Source organism: Lathamus discolor, chromosome 12 (genome assembly GCF_037157495.1).
Source record: "Lathamus discolor isolate bLatDis1 chromosome 12, bLatDis1.hap1, whole genome shotgun sequence".
In the NCBI taxonomy this organism is placed as follows: Eukaryota; Metazoa; Chordata; class Aves; order Psittaciformes; family Psittacidae; genus Lathamus; species Lathamus discolor.
The window spans coordinates 966,331-990,668 of NC_088895.1; the positions used below are offsets into that span (position 1 = coordinate 966,331).

Below are 24,338 nucleotides of genomic sequence, written 5' to 3' on the forward strand. Positions count from 1 at the left end.
CATTTCAGAAATCTAAGAACAAGATTCGCCCTTCCAGACCTCAAACCTTCCAGTGTTTCTGCCTGCCTTTTTCTCCCAGAACTGATCTCCTTCATTTAAGAGAACATAAATGATAAGGGGTTAGTTTAAGCACACAGTAATAGATATTTTTGTATAAAAATAGATTGCCTCCTTACATATGAATTGCTTCAGCTTCCTCATCTTTTCTAGCCGAACAACAATAATGACTCCCATAAGAAGCCCTACCAGATCAGCTGTACCTCCACATTCCTTCTGCAGAGAAGGTGAATTCAAAGGGCATGGAGGGCCCAATTTCCACCTTCCTTACCATCTTTCACAACTGTATTGGAGCTGGAAAAAAGGTTAAAAGATTTAAAAGGAGGAATTAAAGGTTAAGCAGGTCACAACCAGCAGAAAAATCTGTTGTAAGGTATCCAATGAGACTTGCACAGAATGGATGTGTGGTTCTGTGAGGAGCAAAGGCAAAAAAGTTCCATTTTTACAGCAGGGTAAAGGGAGCCGCATCATCTAAAAGGAGCATCATTAAAAAACTGACAGAAGGTGGCTGAGGGTGGAAGGGAAAATGTACTTGGATGCCAAGATTACACTTCATGGCAGTCTTTGGCTTAGGTGATAAAAAAACTCATCTGCATCCCCAGAAAAGGGCACAGAGAGACAAAGCGGGGGTGGGGAGGGAGCCCAAATAACACCAATAACACCCCCAGCTGCTCCCAGGCCATCACAGGAGCCATTAGCCCATGAGGCTCATCTCCACAAACCCAGAGGAGCACAGGGGGACGAAGGCAGACAGGAACATAAATGATGGGCTCAGGGGAAGGGACACCATCCCTGGGCCCCTCACAGGGCTGTCTCAGCCCTTTGGTCCAGGCACGAAACCCACCACAATAAGTCAATGCCAAAGCACCTTTGGGACTGAGGGGTGGGATGCACCATGGTATGAAGGAGAAGAGCATTTGAACAGACAACTAATTATGCAGCATTTAGGGAGGAACCAAAGGTGGGGAAAAAGGTTATCTAGGTGATTTGGGGAGGAAAATTCTGGGGAAACAGAGGAATAAGGGGATAAAAAGGCCCAGTTGTGAATAAACAGAGGGCTGGTCTGTATGCTTGTCTGGCCATGTCCTGCAACTGATCAGTGCAGTCTGTCCTTTGTATCAAATGCCATTTCTAACTCATTTCCTGGGTTAGGGTCTTTATTTTGAGAAGTGAAGGCTGTACTAGCAACTGGTGTGAGGCTGTGGCCTCAGGGTTGCATATGTCCAGGTGCCAAAAACTGGGATCCAGGGGAATATGTACATGTTTATATATATGTGTGTGTATATATGTGCTATACACATGTTTATGTTCATGTGCCTACTGGGAATCCATGCTGAGCCTTGCTGATGGTTGGCGCTGGAGCATGGAGCTGCAGCAGCATCACCTCTCTCAGCTTGTCTGGTGTGATAACCCTAATATTAATATTATTTCATGTGTGACCTTCCATGAAAGAGCTAATGAGCAGTTTATGCTTTTTCTGCTTACAAAACTGACAAAGTTTTTTAGCAGTCCTGGAATGTTTTGAGTCTTAGAAAAGGCTGGTTAATGCAAAAGGGAGGGCACTAATCATGTAGCAGGGTAAAGCATCAGATCCACAGAAGACCGAACACTCATTTGTCGTATTTGTGTTTCATAACAGAGCTCCCTGAAACTCCCTGAAACAAAAGAGGAGGAAAAAGCCCTACAGACTAGAGAGCAAAGGATGGAGGGACTTGCAGTGTTAAATCCCTGTTTGATAAAATATTGAGAAATATGGTAAACAGGGAGAGAGCTGAAAGGAGAATGACTCCATCTCAAACAGAGGCAAAGGGAAAGACAGAGCCTGGCAGGAGGCCAGGGCTCAGGGATCACCTCATCCCCATCTAAATCATCTCCTGCCACAGCCATGGGTGAACAAACTCACACTCCATTTCACCTCCTTACTTTTGAGTGAGATTGATTTCACCATTTGAACTGGATTCATTTTCACTGTTGAAAAGCTGCATGTCTCATTTGAGCTGTCTGGGTTCCTTCTGTATAGTCAGTGGAGAGAGAAGTGTTTCCACAGCAGCCCATCCTACCCTAAGACTGATGTCTAAGGTTGGCCAGGATGCTTTCTGGAGGGTCTCCTCTCTCTGCAGACAGTGAAGGAGGTCAGAGACCTCCCTGAGCCAGCCTGACTACATTTTAGTCCACCAGCATCAGAGGACTCCCACTGTGTTTCCAATTTTGTAATCAAGAACTGAATTCCTCACTAGGATAAAGTCAGTTCATTTAGCTTGGCTGTGCTGAGAGAAGATGGATAACTCCTGTGAGCAGGAGAATACTGCTCCTCTGGAAACAGCTCAGAGGAAAATCTTTCCATACCTGCAATTTGGGGTGAGTTCAGGACCCTGAGGAGCTGGGAGCTCTCAGGTTGGAAACATGGAGTGGCAGTAGCTGGAAAGCAAGCTTCCTAGATGCTCGAGTCCCCAGCAGGCACAGCAATGCACCATAAACTGTTAGAGTGAGACACTTTACTTTCTTCTACTTTTGGGTCTGGATGGCAGACGGAAAGACCTCCTCAGTAAAGACATCTAGATGATCCTTGTCTCTATACTTATGCTTTACATCTAACCATCAATTCAAACCTAGTTGTTCTGTATCTATGATCTGCCATCCTCATTACATACCATTATTCCAATCTTTGTGTTAATTCTGAATTTCTTAACTATTTTAGGTGTCTTTCCCAAATCAGTGTTGAATAATACAAACTAGTAAAGGAATAGAACCCCCTAGAAAGAGCATCATTACATGATTATTCCCTGATGATGACTGTTTTGTCAGTTAGCTGATTGTTAAACCACGTAAGTGCTCTAATGATATGTATTGCTCACTTTTAAAGTAAAGGTTTTGGCAGGTAAATCGTATACCTCACAGAAGCTAAAATAGCACCTATGCTCTCTGCTACAGTAGTTTCCTCAGCAAGTGAAGCCTAGCTCACATGGCACAGACACACTGAGCTCCTTCAACACCTCCCAGTGTTCAGGTCCTGACGTGCTCTACATCCTCCACACATGCAGTCAACTCTTTGCATCCAGCTCCTGTAGAAGATGAGGAAAAATTGCTTCAGTCCTCTCCCATCTCTTTCATCATCCGCAGCTATTGTGGGCCAAGGACACCCAAGGGAATGCAAGTCCGCAAGGAGCTCAAGGCTGTTGTGGAGTTCTCCCCTTAGGGTGAGCAGAAACTAATAATTGTGGTGGTCATTCCAGGAGAGGATGGTTTCATCTTCTCCCGGAAGCTTCAAGCTTGGGATGTTACTGAACCCCAAGGTTCCCAAAGATTATTCATAACAGTGCTTTCCATGGCCTTGCAGCTTTACATAAGACTTTCCTATTCACAAAAAAAAAAAAAATTAGAAAAAAAAGAATTGATATCACAAAGCTCATTCACTGTCAGCGACTCCCTGTAAACAGGTAAAAACATGGGAAGAAAATGAAATTCAAGGAAAGGAAACTTTTCTGTCAAGGGCAATGGCCCAATTCAGCCAGTGGAGTTTTGAGCTACACACAACAGAGAGGCTCCTTTAATGAGGGCCATGCTTATTAATCTCTGCCTTGAACCCAAGTGCTAACACAAAGCCCACTGATACCAAGACAGCTCTTCATCAAGGACTTGAAATGAATCCTCTGTTCAAGAAAGAGATAAATTTTGACTACAAGAGCAACCATCCAAAGTGCTAAAATCCCTGGCAAGCCTACAACCCATTCTCAGTGGAACACGGCATCAGGATCCTCTGATTTTCAGTGAGACTGAAGCAAAGTCCTCTATGAGACTCCACTTCAAATTTACAGAAATATTTCACTCTTTCCCCAACCAGTACTACCTGTTACTTTTCAGCAGGTGAACACCATGATGACTCCAGTCCCTTGGAGTACATGATGGTTAACAGAGCCAAAAATCAGCATAAAAGCTGCATCATTAGCAGAGCAAAACTGCCACCCTCCAACACCTTGAGGCTGTCATAGAATGGAACAGATTGGCATAGCTGTCTCCTCAGGGAACAATGATGAAAGATACCACAGGTTATCCTGCACCATCACCTCTTTTAGACAAGTATGAAGACAGAATGGCCAAAGAAAAGTGAATGGTACTTCATCTTCCCAGTTGTGAAGAGAGATTTGACATGGACTGGTCTGTCTCTCATCCCTCTTCCTGGTTTCAAGCCACCCTGGGACAGCCCCACTTCTCTCCAGGCAGCCAACCTAAGGCTACCACCATCCAGAGACACCTTCCTGTCATGCTTGCCTCTATGCACACAAACATTCGTGCATCACTAATGTGATCAGTCTGCAGGGCTCTTGCAGGTGTGTCTGTAATCTTTGCCTTCTCACCATCTGCCCATGGAAAGCTCATATAGGAGGGATCCATCTCATTCCAGCCCACTCTGCCACCCTCACATACACAGACCTTGTCCTCCACCGCTGCAGCCGTGACCTCACTGGGCTAATGCGCTTGCCAACACTGCTGCCAGCATCTATTACACACTTCCATATGCTGTTATCTCCATACTTGGTTTCAGTTTCCAGGCCAAGTGCAGCCCATTTGTGTCATAGCTTTTTTGCTTTCAAATCTTAGCTGCACAGAAGTAGCGTAAATATTTACAACTGAGAGCTTAATCAGCCACCAGAGAGATAGACAGACTGCTTTCCTGGTAGAACAAGTTTGTTCACATATATTATCCCACATGATTACTCTAGAGCTTCCTAGGGAATCCCAGACCCTAGGCTCAAGACATGCTTTCTGTACTAACCTGTCTCTACCTGTGCAATCTTTATTTTCCCTGTTATCCTGCACAGTCTTTGTGGAGTTCTGGAACCTCGAAACCTGACCACCACCACTCAGTGCAATTCTTCTGGTAATAACATCATATAAGGGTAGATTCTCTCCTCATGCCAATACCACACAGTTTCCCCCTTCACAGAATTAATAAGCTGAATTGTTTGCCTGCCTAGGTCTCCAGGACTGTTAGCCCTTGCAAAGCCTTGGTTAAAACTCATGATTTCCTATGTCCCCGGCAGGCACACAGTCATAGAATCCCGGTCTGGTTTGAGTTGAAGGGACCTTAGAGCTCATCCACTTCCAATCCCCTGCCACTGGCAGGGACATCTTCCACTAGAGGAGTTACCCAGCTAGTCCCTGGCCCTCAGGCCTTCTTCATGGCTCGCTGCCCTTGAGTGGCCAAGCTTGGAGTCCTGCGTCTTTCTGTTCTGGAAATTCAGAGACATTGCAGGCGGTATCTGCCTGCGGTTCAGATTTGACACTTTTCAGGCTTGGCAAAAAGAGTGTTCTGCATTCACATTTACTATCAAAAGTCCCTTCAGCTCCCTGGATCTACATGGATGAAAAAACAGGATAGGAAGAAAAGGAGAGACTGCTTACACCAGTGTCTGTGTTTTTACATGACCATCAGTGGAAGAAATTACCTTTCTCGGCTGGCCTACAAATAACATCAGGGTGCTTCATCTTTCAGAAAGAGTTCCTGCTGGCCAGCAGATATCCAATGGAAGGGGCCCCAGTTCTCACCTACTTCACTTTACCTGCAGCCATTGTGTCATTTTACTCCTACTGTTGGTTTTAGGAAGTTCTGACCCTCTTCCTTTGCACCATTGGCAGCCTGGATGCCTGTGAATCACTGTGGCACCTGCTCCAGTGGTGAGAGAGCTCCTTCGGAACCAAGTGCTGGTCACCTATATAGACAGCCCTGGCAAACATGGACAAACCCTCAGCTGACAGGACAACTCATCATCCCACTGTTTCTGAACACATTCTCAAGCAGAGAGTCCATGATATTCCTCTCCCTAGACATGGGTCCCCAGGCACAGCAAACAAAGAGCTTGTTCCTTAAAGGTTCAGCAGTTGTGTTGATGCAGACCTGGACTTCACCTGAGATTCTCTCACTGCTGTTTGGCTTCTGTTCTCTCTGCGCAATTCCCACAGGCGGAGCAAAGACTCTAATTGGGGACTTGCCAGTCCCTCTTCAACCAGTGCCAAGTGTTCCAGCAGTCTTGTAGGCTGCATCGGGGTCTATTTCTAACATCCATCTGCAGAACATGGCTTTAGACTCCATCTGCATCCTGCCCAAATCCTATCAACACGGCTGTTCCTCCCTATCCTCTCTCCTCCATACCCTGCTGTGAGTACCAACTCCTATCCTCCCTAGATGATAACACCTTCTGTTTCACAGCTTCCTTTTCAATGCCCCAGTTATGCCAGTGGTGTTTGGACTGTCCTTGAAGAAGGCTGCTTTCCCCTAGTCTAACACTTGTTTATCAATATTGCTGAGTTTGTATCTCCATGTGTTCAGCAACCCAGTGGTAACACAGTTGGTGACGGGTTTTAAGAATTAGATAGCAAATGCCTGGCAGATGCTTTCTCTACTGCAGGCATCCTGACAGCCTCGATCAGCTGAATTCACATTGTGGATCCTCTGCTGGACATATCTGGACACCTTCGGTCCCTGCCTGCATTGATGGGTTTCATTCTTTACAAAGGTTGTGGGCAGCTCCACATCCAGATTATTTACAGCTTTCCCTTCCACTTGTCCTAATTTCAAGAGGACAAACACTGTTCTTTCACATACCTTTTGTATTTATTGCTTTCCACACAAAAGTGACTGAATCGCAATGCTTGTATTTTCCCTGATCTATCTGTGACTTCACTTCCTGCTTGCCTTTAGTCTGAGCCTTTATCATAGTTCTGCTCTAAGTGGTTGCCATGCTCTCCTTGCTGTTAATCCCATGCAAGGACAGTTCATCCATCCTTGCTATTTGGAGGTATTTCCTTTGGGAAGGATCTGCTACCCTGAAAAATCTCTCTTGTAATTAGGAGTCACATGGCCTCATTCATCCCAGTTCTCTCTCATCTTCCCCACAGTGAACTGATAAAAAAAGGCCATATCATCTGGAAATGCAGTATTCTCAGCCACTTACATCTATCCATGATCCCCAGTTGTTCTTTCTGTAGGTGATGCTTTGTTTTCCTCCCTGTGGTGGGTTTCATTAGGTTTAACAGCTGCCACCACGTGAATTTCATAATGTGCTGGTAGCACAAAAAGAAAAGTTCCTGGAAAAAGTCTCTAAAATTAAATAGGTTCTTCAGTAAGGGACTTATCTGTAGACTCTGAAGCTGTGACCCGGAGCTGAGAGGTAGAACCAGCCACATACAGAGCATCTACAGCACCTAGCTTCTCCAGCTGCTGTCCACATCCAGCTGCACATGGATGCTGCTTACAGTTATAAGGGGTGAGGGAGGACGTTGCTGGCTGGAGCAGAGTCACTGATGCCCTCTGCTATATCACACGTGATGAGGAAAACCGATGCCCTGCTCGGATAAGTTTTCCATTTTCTTATTCATCAATTTGAGTTTCTCTTCAGTGATGTATTTGAGGCTCATTATTGGTGATAGCTAAACTTGAAATGATTTTTCAAGTCAGCTTTCTTCATCTTGGTTCTCTTTTACTACCAGCATCACAGTACTTTACTTACTGTTGCTACTACTAAATTTTTATGGATTGTTACCACTACTGGTAAGTCTGAAATTCCTTATTTTGGGAGAGATTTATAACCCTGCAGATGCTGGAGCAATTGTCCAGCCACAATGCTGGTTCTGCAGGGTGCTCCAGAGGTTCCCCAAGACACATCTAATAACAGACAGTTAAGTGGCCTTCATGAGTCTCTTGTTGCTCTTACCGAATGCGTGGAACAACCACACATAAACATCTCAAAAAGACTTGAAGTTTCCTCTACATTTTATCAATCTGAGCATTTAAGCAGGAAAAGCACTTCTCTTTTTCCAAAGGAAACAGAAGAAATTATACTTGATTTTAGCTACGTATAGACTGATGTTACTAGAGCCACCTATAGCCTCCAGCCTCAAGAGGGTTCACAGCAATTCATTTGTAGTGCATGGGGGTGCAACAGCTACATTACAACCCTTTGCATTTTCCCACTCCAGGCCTTTCTGGCACGCATACCACATTGTGTACACCCACCATCACTCCAACAGGCCTTCAGCTTTGCCAGATCTTTACCACTCATCCAATGTTCTTCCTCCATCCTAGACACCAGAGGAGTGAAGGTACTCTAACGAATAGCTGTCCCTACCTTTTCTTTTCCTCACCCTCCCCTACCAAGGCTGTGAGATAATTTCTACAGGAACATAATTCTCATTCCCTAACTTGATGTGCCTTTGTCCTGCCCAAACAATCTGCAAACCCAATGTACTCTGGTTCCAGAGCAACAGGATGCCATGGGAATAAAATCATCCAGTCACAAAGAAAGGGTCAAATAGGGACAGAGAATTCAGGACTCTGCAGCGCAGAAGTTCTCCTCTAACATTTCAGAGATGCTGCCTGATTGCTGTCTATACCTTCCCCTGCTCCCAGAGAGAAAGCACTCCTGGCAGAAACCTGTAGTCCATAAGCACAAAACCCAAGTGTTGCAGGCCCTGAGTATCACTGAAAAACAAAGAAAGGACATAGACCTTGAAGAGCTTAAATCTTTTCATGCTCACTCATCCCACTGAAAGGCCAGGCTGTCTTCAAACAGAAATGGTGCAAGTCAAAACAACAATAAGGGGCAGAGGCATGAAAAAGAAAATCATGAATCAGAGAGCTTTTTATCACACACACTGTCTTGCCTCCATAGAAGCAATGTCCCACTAACCCCTGCAGGGCATAGCTCAGCTCAGGCACAGTTGTGCATACAATTTTGTTCAGATGAATCTCACCAACTCTTAGAAAAAACAGTTGTACTGCCAATGGCTTACAAATATAGTAAATCAGGTCAACAACCCCAACTTTAAACACTCCATCTTGGCCTGGATTTGCTTATTTATGCAATAACAGCATGCTCTTCATGAAATAGAAAAACCCCCATACTTCTGTTTCTTCACAGGCAGCAGAATGCTGAACTTAAGTCCAAAACACATTTGCTTTTTAGCTCTTTACTGAAATCTTCACAGGACCTCCTTATAGACAAAGAGAATATTAAACTGGAGTTACTTCTCTGCTCTACTGAACCTTTCTATTGCTCTGTGTTTGAGCCAGCAAGGAGATCTTGTAGAAAGTAGTCCTGGATTTATTAATGGTTCTCAAAAGCTGCCACTGAAAAACAATTCCCATGGTATGACCAGCATGGCAATAGGTCTGAAGGTAAACGCAGGTTTTGGACCCTATTTGTTTCTAATATTCAGCTTTAAGAATCAGATTACATGTTTGTTCAATAGCAATAAACTTCCAGAGTTTTATAGAGTCATAAAAACGCTACAACTGCTTCCATTTATGGCCTGTATATAATTTACTTGGGTAGGTTTCCTCTCTAATGGTGCAGTGCAAGTGATTTGAGTTCTATTAGCTGGAAACAGTACATCTACATTTGCAGAACTCTCATAAATAATTCTGCCCAATGGACGGCATCCCATCCAGACTACTGTGCAAGGAGAGGGAGGAGGGGTTGACAATGGGGTAGGGGAAGGAGAGGAGGGGAGAGATGGTACAAATAGAAAAGAAAACCATTATGAACTTCACACCAATAAGGAATTCAGGGTTCTCTTTTTGCCAGTGGCATCCAACCCCCATTTTCCTGCTTAATTTGTGTGGTGCTTTGAGCTTGAAATGTAACCACAGTTCATGCTAGACTGCAGGCTGAACTCATACTGAGGCTTGCAAAGGCATTCATTTGAAACAATATCTCCCAGGACACAAAGAATTCCTGAGCACTCATAGATGCACTCGACTCCCTAGAAGCTTTACAGCAATAAATGAAACCTTAGACTGACTTACAGCTAAATGAATTATTAGGTCCCAGGTACAAGAACAGGAGAGCTGTATCTCAGGTTTAAGATCCTTCAGCCATAGCAGGGAGGAGGCTGGGGGTCACCCTGCAGTAAGAGACAGGATATAATCGCCATGCAAACACCCAGGACAAAGACAACACAGTCTTTCATGTCTGTATAGCACCCAACAGTTCAACTGTATTAGGATACTGATTGTAAGTGGAACTGCTTGCCACATACACTATAAATGACATTAAAGGTAATGACACTTGATTTTCAAAAGAAAACCAATCAATTAAATAACATCAAGTCTGTTTTGATAGAACGATAAAACAAAGGGTTAGCAATTGTGGGTCACACTCTTTAATGCATAACTGGAGGATACTCGAGGATCATAAAGAACTGGTATAGATTTGCTGTTATTTAGACATCAGTCGTGTCTCCAACATGAAATTCAGTGCTCTGATACCACTTATTTTACATGCTGCAGAAGACAATCTCAGTGGCTCTTAGGTACTGCTGTTCTGTCTCTGGCTACGATGACTTCAGAAGCTCACAGACCTATTTAACCCAGCAAAACAATGTCTCAGAGACAATACGATGGTTCTTTAAAAAATAGTGTGTTGTAAATAAGAAACAAAAAGAAAAAAGTAAGTTAGAAAGCAATGCCAGAATAAGATTGAAGTGGTTATGAATAAATTTAGACCAGAAGGCAGAAAAAAAACCCATATCTTTGAATGACTTTCTGAATAGTGCAGTGAGGGAGAGAAACTTGAATTATTTTAAGGGGAAAAAATTTTAGGAAAGCTTGTAGAGCAGCATCTGGGTCAGGCTGGAGTAATAAATGAAATGGGCAATATGAGTCCATACGTGACTCACCTTGCCACTGCACTAGAGAAAAGTGGATAGAAGGAGTACTGGTTGTTGTTTGATGACTGTAGTTATTTGTTTCATATATATTCTGTATTGTATATATAGCAAGCTGAGCTGTCCTGGCAAGTATGTTTGCAACCCTGTCTACCCTTTTTCTAACAGTAGAGCTTTTGCAATGGAAAAATGGATCTATTTCAAAAGAATCTCATGTCAAAAATAGAATCAGACAAGGACTTTTACCTACTTTGTTCAGCCTTCTGTGCTCAAGACTGCTGGCCTTAGCTTAGCTAAGAGCAATTCCTACATGCTACAAGACCCTAATTCTTCCATAGCCACAAGCAGGTCTTACTATCAGAAGCATATCAGAAAACATTTTGTTACTGTTCAGGCTAGTCTTACAGTGAATGGAATTAGACTCAAACCAATAAAGTAACATAAATTGGTAACGTTCTCTCTCAGCTTTATTTACTCAGGTGTACTGGATAAATTTCACATTAGATCATGATGCCACATGAAATGGAAAAATCAGTAACTGCAAGAGGAAAACTAGCTCTTAATTTCGTTGCAGTGCAAGCAATGCATGATACCTGAGTGGTATGTTACTGTAGAAAGTCATCTACAACAATCATCACAAAGTGCTTATAAGTCAGGATAAGAAAAATAAAGAAAACCAATACAATACGTTTAACTTAAAAAATAGACATTAAGTGGAAATTATTCCTTATTATTGGTCTTGTCTTTAAAAGAGAATAAAAGGAACAATTGGAAAAGTAAAATCCTCATCTATGCTGTAGAAACCAGAGATAATCACACTGGGACTCTGAGCAAATGCATTTCACTCACCCAAAGGACATCAGAAAGACCAAGAGAAGCCAGCATGACTAAACAGAGAGACAAAAAAGGTACTGGAAATGCAGAAAGGTAACCAAAATTTAGATAAATAAGTGCACAGCAAAAAATAATAATACAATGTTTTCCGTTCTTACCATGGAAGAGGTCACAGCTACTCTTTCATTGTAAGGGGACACGAGAGGATCATTCCGATATTGAAGGAGATCGTGACGTATATCAGAAGGATTAACTAATCACCAAGACCAAAGGATATTCTTCCAAAAGCACCTGAGGAACTCCACTGTGAAATGGCTCAATTAATATCTGGTGTGCAAGCTGAAATGTAAAAATGTCTCAATGTCAAGACTCTTCAAAGCAGCTAATGCAGCTTCAATTTTTAAAGAGGCTCCTATGTAAAGGTTTGGGAAGCTACAGACTGGTAGCACATCTGTACCAGGCTAATTGATAGAAACTACAATATGAAAGAGCATCCATGGATAAATAAAGCATAATGGGGAAGAGTGCATGCAGTTCTGTAAAGGGAAATGATGCTTTACAGTCTAGCGTGACTCTTTGAAGAAGTCACTAGACATAGGGATAAGGGAGATCCAGCTGATAGTGCATTTGCATTTCTAAAGCCATTTTACAAAGTCTTCCACCAAAAAATCTTAAGAAAGTTAGAACTACCACAGAATGAGAGGGAACATTCTTGCACGAAGAAATAACTGTTAAAAACACGGAATACAGGTTGGTAATTAAATTATCAGCATTCACAGGTAAGGGTGGTGGCAACTGGAATTAATTTAAGTTAAATTAGTGACAAAAAGATGTTAGAAATCATTACAACAACAACAGACAGTAACAGGAAGCATAAACAGTACAAGCACCTGATAACCACTTTGTGTGGTTCTGATCCCCTCCTCAGAAAGGATGCACAAGAACCTGAAAAAAAACCCTAAAATAACAATAATAATAAACCAAAGGGAAAAGGGCAACAGATGTGATGAGATTGAGTCACAGATGTGTGGAAGGGATTTCCATTCAAGGAACAACCACATACATTATGATTCTTCATCCTGAAAGACAGGTATCTGGGTAGGAGAAGGGAGAAGTGGGGTAAATATCTATAAAAGCATGAGGTGAAGGGAATGGCCAACTAAGAAATAAATGTAGAAATTGTTCATTTTCTCTTCTGTAGCCAGTTGCAGTCAGCTATCAGATGGCAAATTCAAAGCAAACATAAGGAAGGAGATTCTCTGCATAAAACAGGTAGCTTGTTGTGCATGACGGAAAGCCTACTTGTATTCAAAATGAGATTGGGCAGGCTCATGCTTCACTGAGGGCTGTGAAGTACTAAGGTCTCAGCTGCAGGCAACCAGAAGCTTCCTCCAATGTTACACCTATCCTTTAGCATACATAAACCCCCACTAAGAAAGAGAGCACTCACTGTCAGACCATTCTGAAACACTGAGGTTCTTGTAGTAGGTGATCAGCAGCAGCAAATAATGCTTTTCAGAGTGGGTTTTCCTGTCCTTACTGTGAAAATCAAGCCTGAATTTGTACCCAGCACACTCTGTTTCCTACTTGGTGTCTTCTGTGCTTCCAGGTTTTGGGGCTAATGCCTGTTCTACAACAAGCTGAGGAGTTTAAACAATGCTGTGCACAGCAGGAGAGCGAGGTGTCCACCACATAGACATATGGCCAAACACTGAGGAGAATGTCTTGCAACAGCCTTACCAACCATACTTTTTTTCAACAGTCATGTAATAGCAAAGGTTTGAGGATTTACAGCAGGTCCATTACAGGGAGGCTGCTTGATGTAAAGATCTGCTTGGAGACAAATCCTCCAAGCAGATGCTAGTTTAACAATACCCTGTAAACTGTCTTTAATGCCTTCCATACTATGGAGTAGAAAAAGCTTTAGATCACGATACTTGAGTCAAATCTATTTACAATACTCCCATATCCTTTAAGGCAAAATTACCCATAGCAGCTGGGAGTCCATAGAGAACAAATGGCTACATCACACCAAAGAAATTATCTCCATCAGCTATAATGGACTAACATTTATTATTTGAATCCTCTACTTCAGAGCTTCCTTTGGTTGCCTGCCAAGTTCAGGAAGGATTAATTTCTCTTGATTCATAATCTGGCTCCTGAGAGTATATCCTTTCCTTCTCCCTTCCTCTCACCCTCTAGATTCTGGGCAGAGAAACATGTGCAAGCAGGTAAGTTTGGCACTAAACCTGCGATAAGACTGCACTTAGAGTGGTATTAACAACTTTTATTGCAAAGTTCAGCATTTCTTGCTCTCAGGTTCAAGGTAAAAATCTTTGCCATAGAGCTTGTTGGAATCTTCCCTGCAGTTTTAACTCTGGGCACTTTTAGGTTGCTTTGCCCCCTTTTCCTGATCTGTAGGTTGTAGTCCACACTTAAGGAACAGGAGAAAATAGCTCACAAGAACTTCCCAGCTACAGAAGTGTCGTGGCTTAAACCCAGCCATGCAGCTCATTCATTCACTCCCCCCCTTTCTCCCTCTTTCTTTCCTCTGCCACAGCCCCCACACCCCAGGAGGGATGGGGAGGAGAATTGAGAGAATGTAACTCCCACAGGTTGAGATAGGAACAGCCCAGTAACTAAGGTATAACACAAATCACTGCTGCTGCCACCAATGATAATATTGATAAGAGAAAATAACAAGAGAAGAGAATATGACACCACCAGCCAAAACGAGTCCAACCCCCAGAAGAGAGACCATGCCCTTCCGGGTAACTCCCCGTTACATCCTGGGCATGACGTGCTGTGGTATGGAATACCTCTTTGGCCAGCTTGGGTCAGGTGTCCTGTCTCTGCTTCCTCCCGGCCTCCCCTCGTCCCTGGCAGAGCACGAGACTCACAAAGTCCTTAGTCAGAGTAAACATTACTTAGCAACAACTAAAAACAACAGTGTTATCAGCTCTGTTCTCAAGCTGAAACTCAAAACACAGCGCTGCACCAGCTACTAAGGAGAAAAACTGACTGCTACTGCTGAACCCAGGACAAGAAGAAACCTAGGACACGAGCCTGCCCTCTCATCTGCCCTGATCTCTTCCTGGAGTCCAAGTTAGCTGTGACTTTTGTTTCCTTGCTCTGAAGTACTGGGCAATGTTACATGATCTGTGAAGGAACATGTGGCAGAAGCACACCAGGCACTAACACAGCTCCCAGAGACAAGAGGAGCTGGCCCTTTGAACCACATTCTGGTTTCAGCCAAGATCTTGTCAGTACCAAAAAGCAGATCAATGGAAGCTCTTGTTCCAAGTTATGTGATCATTAAAGACATATTAGTACCTACTGATCATTTTATCTCTTTAACTTCTACAGGAATTCTTAATTAGGAAGAATTTCTAAATCAAGAGATTAAAACACAACACAAAACACATTGTAAAGTCCTGCAAATGATGCTGGCTATCTTTGCTGGGATACCCCTCTCAAGACTGGAACATTTTTGGCAATCACTGCCTCCAAGCCAGCCCTAGAGTGTCTCAGAGGTAGGTTTGCCTTATTTCATTATTAAGCACCTCATGACGATGAAGTATGAATAGGAACAAAAACTATATCAACAGGTTTGGCAAGCGTGAAAAGAAGTCAGGCACTTGTGACAACCTTCCTGTCCAAATCATGACAAACCAGCGGGGCAGTCCATTAACATTACTGTTACTACGTCAGCAATGGCTGTAGCTTTGTGAGGTGCCACAGGAGCCCTTCCCAAGGAGTAGAACCCTCTATGCTATTTGCCATTAGCTCTTTCACACTCAAAACACAAGATTTCAATTTGATCTAACCAGTGCAATGATAAAAGACACTCGTATGTGATCTTCAGATAGATAAACAAGGGATTAGTTAGTTATTTTACATCTTACAAGGCAACGGTGGGACTAATGTTGGAATAGTGCATTTAGTCAAGTGAAAAATTGAAGGTAGTACAGTGAACAGCAATATGATTGCGTGAAGGCCAGAAAATGAGGTTTTATGAAACACTGAAGGAATTCAATACATTCTGACTATCCAAAAAACATTGACAAGACCGAGAAATTACTCGCTACGTGGTGTATAAACAGCCTCCAAAGGAAGGATGTTAAAATACGCTCCATAAAGTAAAAGAGAAAGTGACCATTAGCTGGAAGGGAAAGTTGCACAGATTGAAATTAGGAATAAAAGTATTAGTGGGAGACACTCCTGACGGGCCAGAAATCCAGACCCCACCTATTCAGATAAAATACGATGCTCTTCTGGATGATGCTCTTGTTAAACACAAGTTATCAGGCTCATTCCGCAGCTAACTTGGACAAAAGTCTCTCAGTACACAAAAGCAAACTAAATAGCATAAAGGTTCTTCAAGTCAAAAGCCATACATTTTATATTAAAACGTTCTCTTCAATGAATGCTTAACATATCTCCTTCAACCATAGAACAGTGACAAAATGCCAGGATTTATTCTCTCTGACATTGTCTCAATCCTCTTGAGTACATGCCTGAACTTTAACAAGGTGATGACTGCTGTTTTTCTTTCCCAAATTGTTGCTTTTTTCCCCCCCAGATCCGGTTTCTTTTCTTTGAGGGCAGGGACAGGTTTGCTGCCACTGAAGTGAGCCAAGGCTGTGCTGCTTAAAGTCTGCCACTGCCTATTCCTCTGGCAACATCTGCAGTTTCTGCCCAGTGGGAAATTATAGTATTTCACCTTCTGTTTTATCTCATCTGGGATCTGAGTTTTAAAAGGGAGGTTTGTTTTGAAGGAAATATTGGAGAATCACTGGCTGTGAAGGGACCCTGCAGAGACCAAGTCAAGACAAAACTGATCTGTAGATGTTTAAAACAAGAAAAGACTTTCATAGAAGGTGGGTACCGAAAAAGCTTAATAAAAGGTTGAGGGATGTTCCCTTAGCACCACCTGGTTCAAACTGAAACAGGAGGAAGTTTAGATTGGATATAAGGAAGAAATTCTTTACTGTGAGGGTGGTGAGGCACTGGAATGGGTTGCCCAGGGAAGTTGTGAATGCTCCATCCATGGCAGTGTTCAAGGCCAGGCTGGATGGAGCCTTGGGTGACATGGTTTAGTGTGAGGTGTCCCTGCCCATGGCAGGGGGGTTGGGACTGGACGATCTTAAGGTCCTTTCCAACCCAAACCATTCCATGATTCTATATAGAAACTCAATAGCAGAAGCAGGAGCTGAATCTGGCCCTCCAGAGTAATGGTCTCCCATCATGACCCCAAAATGGCCAGCCTCTGTCTCATTCACCAAGCTTCCAGCTTCTGCAAAAATAAGGCTGCAGTGTTGCTTGGGATGCTTTCTTACTTATTTTGTTTAAGTATGGAATTCACCTGCAATACTGAATCCACAATTGGTCGTCTAACTCTCAGCTCTTTGCCTTAGGCTTCTTTATTTTTGTGAAGGGAAGCAGGCACATTAAGGGTAAGATAATAGGATCTGGTTTTGATATCTATTTTAAGGAGAGATAAATCCTGCTGTAAACACCAGTGGCTCTATCACCTATCTCTCTACTGATAAAGCACCCACAGCAAGTAAGATTAAGCCCATGCAGATAGATACTTCTGCAGGAGCAAAACTAGTAACCACAGAGCTGCAGCCAACATCAGCATAGAAAACACACATAACTAAAAATATCCAAGTGCCAAAAAAAAAGCCATGCCAGATAATTCAAATGGAAACTAAAAAATATTTGAAACTTTGGATTATTTTGACTTTAATACTTACATGTGCATCACTCCCCCCTTGATAATATGAGGGCACTAGCATTGATTCATCCCTCAACTGTATTGTGAAGATACAGTCAGATTTTGTAAAGAAGGAAGATTCTATGGCAAAGCACAAGAGAAAAACCTGGTAAGAAATTAATAATTCTGTATTCAGTGTTGTCTGCAGTAAATAATGCATCGAGCCACACACTGAACGATGAGACTACATGAAATATTGAAGAGTTGCTCTTTCAGCAAGCGAGTCTATTTTGTGCACTGAACGAGGCAGGTATTCTGCCTAAAGAGAGAAGCGATCACATATTTAAGACTATTGCAATGCATACACACAGGATAACTAAATGAAGATTTTGCAGGCATCCTTAAACTGATGCTTCCTTGATTTTGAGCGTTCGACTTCACACCGTTGAAAATGGTTTAGTATAATACTTGTTTTATTTCCTTGTTTTGTTTCAATTCTTTGAGCAGGCTTTAGACACCTGTGTTACAGATGGTAGCAGAGACAGGTAATCCCTAGCTGGGACCTGAAGGACAGCTCAAAAACTTGAGCTAGTTGGGGAGTGTATAAAATTGGACAAGACAATGATGTAGTTCAGACAGGAAAAGTGATCTGATTCTTTGTATTACATAGACAACTATTCTGTCTACCCTAGTCCAGTATCAGTGACAAACAGAAGCTTGAAAGCTACCAGAATCATAGCACAGAACCATCCAAATTCTTAATCACACATATGCTTGCTTTTTGTCTTAAATATGTGTATAGCCCTGTTTCCAACAGTACACAAAGCCCGATATGCCACAAGACTCAATTCTTCCTCTGCAGTTCTGTAGGCATCAGGGCTGCAAGATATGCTCATTTTTAAAACAAGTGCAGGGCTAGTGCTTGTCTGAGATTGTAGAACTAACACATTAGGTGGGCTTAGTACTAATCTGAATGCAATTTATGTGAATAACCAGGCAGGGAACTACACATCCTCCTGCCTTCACCTTCCAAGGTGATAAATGCTCTTACATGGCTCAGAGATTGCTCTTCATTTTTTAAGATAAATAAAGGTTTATGAAGAAACATCAGTTTTACATGGAAAACCCTATTTTCCCCTTAACTTTTGTCATTATTGTATTTGCACTTCAACTTCGCATTAAGCCCCTGCATTACCATACCATGGCACATTACTCATCCTCCCACATATCTCATGTGCAGTCAGAAAAGCAAAAATCCTGCCTTCTGCATTTCTTCTCCTCTCCCTTCTACATTTCCCCTTGTTCTCCTTTATGTGCTTGCTCACTCCCAGTTCATACCCCATTCTTTATTTCCTCCTTCCCATTCTTCTCATCCTCTACAGTCACCATGCAAGCCCACAATGCTGAATCCTTAGACACATATCCATTGCCTCCTGTCTGCCTGATTCCACTCAGAAATATATGGAATGCAGCAGCATTGGTGGCAGAATCTTGGCTGCATCCAAGATGTATGAAGAGATCCTGGTGTTAAAGACAGGACTGGTTGTTCTTCCTCTTGAGCCTTTAGAGGCCCCAGGTGTGCCTAGGTATCCTGACTTTCCTTCTTCCACTTACTCTGCCATCTCACCTATCTTCATTTGCCCTTTCTTGCTGAGCTGCAAGGACCATGTCTCCATTCTGGCCTCCCACCAATCAGCATTGTCATAGACTGTAATGGGGCAGGTAGATCCAGAATCTGGCTTTGCTATTCAAAACAGATTCCATTAGGACAACGTGAAGTCAGGCTCTGGGGTGTACCTGGAAAGACTGATCCATGGCCCACAGAGGAGGCAGCAAAAGCCATCAGATGGATGCCACCCACCACCTCTTCCTATTTCAGAGACATGGCTGAGCCAGGAGGTTACACTGACACTGCCAATTCACTGCTCCTTGAATTTTGCTCCTCATCCCGAATTCCCCAGTCATCATCGTACTGGTTCCTCTCAGCTTTGTGCTGTCCTCCTCTCCCTCAGGCATATCTGTGCACATCCCTTCTGTACCACCACAGGGGCATGGTCTCAGTCACCTCTTACAGAAACACCTCTCCAGTGCCCAGTACAGGGGATGATCACTTCTCTGCTGGCCACATTATTTCTGGCACAGGCCAGGATGCCACTGGCCTTGGCTATCCAGGCACAAACTAGCTCGTGTTCAGCTGGATGTCAACCACCAATCCAGATCCTTTCGCATGAGTGGTTTCCAGCCACTCTTCTCCAAGCCTGGAATGTTGTATGGGGTTGTTGTGGCCCAAGTGCAGGGACCCAGCATTTTGCCTTGTTCAACCTCATACCACTGGCCACAGCCCATTGATCCACCTTGTACAGCTCCTTTTGCAGAGCCTTCCTGTCCTCGGAGATCATCACCCCTGCCCAACCTGGTGTTATCTGCAAACATACTGAGGGTACACTCAATCCCCTTATCCAGATCACTGATGAAGGCATTAAACAGAACTGGCCCCAGTACAGAGCCCTGGGGAACACCACTTGTGACCAGCCACCACCAGGATTGAACTCCATTCACCACAGATATAAACCCCTTGACATTACCGTGCCTCAGTTTTCCATTCCATGGAAGCAAGGGTTATAGCTCTGCTGTGGTGGAGCAGTGAAGTTTAGCTGTGAGGTACTCTGCTCCTGTACAGCAAGCCAGACCAAGATAGATGATCCACACCGAAATACATAACCATTAATTTAAAAAAGAAAAATATCACATATTCATTATTTCTCCTATCATGTTTCTCTTCCAATACACATTCATAAATAGAAATGAAAGAACAACTAATATGACTTTAGTTACTGTGTTTGTTTTCCAATCATAATTCATGACCTGCTTCAGCAAACAGGAGAACAAACATATTTGCTTTAGATAAATTAAAATGTTTGGTGTGTTTCTTTATTGCATTCCTTTTTGTTTTGTTTTATCCCCTTACAGTGATTATCTTTGCTTGCTCTACTCCAATGGCCACATATTCAGTCTAATCCTGGTGTCCGCTGCACCGCAGCAACATCAGAGTAACTGCCCTGCAGTGAACTCAGACTGAGATTGTAATCTGCTCTTTGGTGTCTGAAAATGACTAAGACTTTATAAATACCATCACAACCGGCAGGAAGAATGGGAGCCTGCGATGAACCAAGGGGAGAAAGGAAGGAAGATCTCCATCTGTGATGTGCAGACAGACTGACCAGTGCACCTACCAGAGACTCAAGGGAATGAATCATCCAGTAGCTGAACTACCCTCCAAAACCCTCAGTGCAAAATCACCTATCAAAGGATCTGAGCAAAGATCCCACATCATGCAAAGCAGATTGGGTCAGAGGTGTATGGCATGGGCAGGGACCAATGCCTCAGCTGAGTGATTCAGACTAACAGGATGCATGTTGCAGGTGAGAAGCTGAGTCACTGATACTGAGACAATGGGGGCACAAAATTACAAAATGGAATATATAAACCTTTAGAATCAGTTTTAAGTAATGTTAAGTTTGATGGCTTTGTAACAGTAGCAATGGAAAATTACTGAGGTGTAGGATACATAGAAAAAAAATAGATTGCAGCTAGAGAACACACTGAGAATTCTTGTACAAGATAAAATCATGTCAACTATAACGATTTAAGAATAACAGTCTAGGAGAACAGGACACAGGGATAAGGAGTATCTGGGAATGGCAGCTGTCCAGGATGGGTTACAGTTAAATTAACTGATAAGTAGGAGGATAGGAGGATTATTATGTCTCTGGTGCTAACGAACCAATTAAACTGCTATGAGCATCTACTGTGCATGCTCCAAAGGCTGCCAGAAGTGATGAAGATTGTTGGAAGAAGTAAACGACCCTCAGAGACCACCACCACAATTCTGTACGCATGCGGGGAACTTTCTGAAAAATGATGCAATGTACGTATGCCCAGGGACTATATAAGGATGGCTTGTGTAGCAACACGGAGACACACATTAGGAGGAGCTATCCCCATGTCTCCCATTGCTGCAATAGAATACCTGTTTGTCAGCTTGAAAACTTTGTTGGCAAGTTTGTTCCTGGAGTTTTCTCCGAATCAATACTCAGTGGCTCTGTGTGCGAGAGGTAGAAGAGCCTGGGGTGATCTGTATTCCATGTGGAAAGATTTTATGGAGATTTCATGTTGCATAGAGACAGAGGAAATCATGTGCATCGTGGGCACTCAGGATGGGATTAATTTCTCCTAATTTAAGCTGTCTATCAGGAAAACATCTACAGTTTAACTAGTCTGTGGGCTGCCTTGAGATCCAAGGAGGGAAACAGCATTTCAGGATGTGAGCCAACTTTTTCAAATGCCTCCTTTAGGATGAGTGCCAAAGCCCTCAACTCTGACCATATCTCCATTGGCCAGAGGGACTCCCTTAGTTAGGTTAATGGTTGGACCTGATGAACTTGAAGGTCTTTTCCAGCCTAAATGATTCTATGATGTCACAAACCAACAGGAGCAAGCCAGCAGGGCAGAAAGCTAAGAGCCATTTAGGAAGGTAAAGTGACTGGAAGCTATATCTTCCTGCCAGTTCTGGACTCATCTTTGCAGAGGACAAGTGGAAGGTGCATACAGAAACTGAGGGGTTGCCCAGATGAAATTCTGCTCGCTGGGCTTGCTGTACAGAAGAGGAAGCATCAGCATTACCCCACAGTTAGGACACCCCAAGAAGGATTTTGCACCAGGCAGTACCAGTGGCCCTCAAGTCTCAGCATACAAGGGAATGGATACAGGATTGATCATAGTGCATAGGAAAAATGTAAGTGTATGCCATCAGAGGGAAGAGCACAGATTAATGGAGAAGGAAAAGGTCCTTGGAAGTCTGTGTATGTATGGCTGGACTGATAGCTACACCTCTCGCTACTACAGCTCTCTTCTGGGAAGAATGCCAGGGGAATGCTGATCCTAGCAGAGTGAGGAAGAACAGACATTCTTTGTCAGGAACCACCATGATACTACCAAACACCAGGGAGACCCCCACTAGTGGTCATCAACTTAGAGAGGACGGAATAAACTCATTTTTTAATGAGAAACAGATAAATCACAATGGCAACCAATCCCCTCCCATCTCTACCATATGATTACATTTCAAATGTAATTACCAGTGTTTCCAGAGCATGCAGATGTATTTAGTCTCACAAAGCAGAGACAATTTATTCATAAGCAGATCTGTAAGGCTGCCCAGGCAGAATCCACTCCATATTCAAGAGGATTATTAAATTGGTGGGTGTGAAGTGTTTCCTTGCAAGAAGTTCCAGTGCATAGATAGAGCAGGCAGCCAAACGAAAGGTGAGACAGGCAGGCAACAGGGACTGTTTGCATGACAAAACAACTGTGACAGCCTCAAACTGGCAGCACTTCAGCATGGCGAACAGCACGACACCCAGACAACCACCTCCAGACACAGGGAAACTGCCCTGCAGGGACTGTTACCTTAGCAGGAGGGTATATCCATGCTCTCAGACGGGCTGCAGTCTCTAATTCACGAGCTGTCTGGCAGGCATTCCTCTGGGAGCCCCTCTGGTACATCTGGAAGCCACCCAGGAACATGAAGACAGAGGAGAATCAGCATCTCCAAGCAAGCTGATGCTGCTTGCCCTGTACAGCTTGGACTGCTTGCAAAAACAGAAGAGGTGAAAGGTGGTAAGAGCCTTTTAAACTGCAGCTCAGCAGTTCCTGACCCTGAGCATGTTCCTCATCTGCTCCAGTCATCAGTGATTTCAGCTGACACAGCTGATTCTGCATTGGGGCAGAATAAATGGAAACGTTTGAAGGTGCTGCAGAAATGGATGTGGAGTGGTTGATTGGCCCCTGCTGACTCTGTTTGCTCACCATGTCAGGACTAGCTGCAAGGTGATGAGAGATGCTCTTTTCTGCCTTCCAGCTCAGAGATGCTGCTTCCCTGCTGAGCTCCAGGGGCAGCTGTACACTGACCTGGGCAAAGTGGCAGCAAGAGGTGATAGAAGTGATGGGACCTAGCCAAGGCCAAACATGACCTCAGCAGTCCCAGATGGCTTGTTCAGGGTGGCTTCTGTCCCACCAAATTCAAACATTGAGCTGTGCTGGGACAGGAATCTTAAGATGAATACAAGATAAAAAACTGTTTTTTCTGTGCCCTTTCCTTTCATTTTCCCCTTTTCCCACTCGCAGCTTCTTTCTCAACTTTCTCAACTTTGCAGAAGTGACAGAGCTGAAGAAGAAAAGTGAATTTGTCACAGTGTCACTTTCATGAATTGGAAACATTTGTAAAGTTACGAAGTCGAAAAGGGGGGAACAGGGCAAAAAATCGCACTTCGTGTTCTTTATGAAAGGGAAGGAGGAAAAAGTAAAGAAAGCCCCCAAATCAGTGTGGCATGTGTTGAAAATGTATCTTATCAAAACAAAGGGCAGAGTGGAAAAACAGATCCAGCCCAAATTCCTAACCTTTTATTTCCTGTTTTCTTATAAAAACATTCCTCCATCTCCCAGAGTTCTTCGGCCAGCATGGAGTGAGAGTCCCTCCATGTGCTGCCCATGCCTCTGCGTAGGGAGGAGGCTGCAGAGATATGGTGAAACCAGGCAGATCTGCAGCTCAGTGATATGACTTTCTGACAGCCCATGTGAACAGAGGAAGGTCTGTGCTGCTATCTGACAGAGGGCAGATGGAATCATTTGTGTGTGGTGCAAGAGGCATTATGGGAATATCATCTTGTGATGAAATACAGCTAAAAGTTGGGGCCCAAGGGGCATAATGCTTGCAGCCATGAGTGGTGAAAGAGATGGGTTTGACATGTACAGATGAAGAACCCCAAAGGCAGCAGGGCTGGGCAAAGGGTGACCAAGCAAGGGAGAAAGAAGAGATGTCCTCCTGAGGTTTTTCCCTCTTGCAGTAACCACAAAGCAATTGTTTATACAGTGATGGGTGCTGAATTTTGCTGTCCCTTTAAAAATGATGGGTTCCTGGAGCAGGAACATCTTCTAAGGAGCAGAAACCAAGGAACAAACTCCCCAGAGCCCCATACAGAGCTAGCAGGGCGCAACCAGGGCA

At 43.5% G+C, this 24,338-nt stretch overlaps 1 long non-coding RNA gene across 2 annotated transcripts; it reads right to left on the bottom strand.

The window, feature by feature from the left end:
- Window positions 1-1,205: 1,205 nt before the first annotated feature.
- On the bottom strand, window positions 1,206-22,923 carry LOC136021004 (uncharacterized). 2 transcript variants are annotated; one of them, XR_010615629.1, is made up of 4 exons: window positions 22,745-22,923; window positions 11,715-11,895; window positions 9,863-9,960; window positions 1,206-3,411 (listed from the first exon to the last, which is right to left on the bottom strand). It is a non-coding gene; the product is annotated as an uncharacterized LOC136021004 (long non-coding RNA). The 2 variants fall into 2 exon arrangements; XR_010615630.1 differs by lacking the exon at window positions 9,863-9,960.
- Window positions 22,924-24,338: the final 1,415 nt, after the last annotated feature.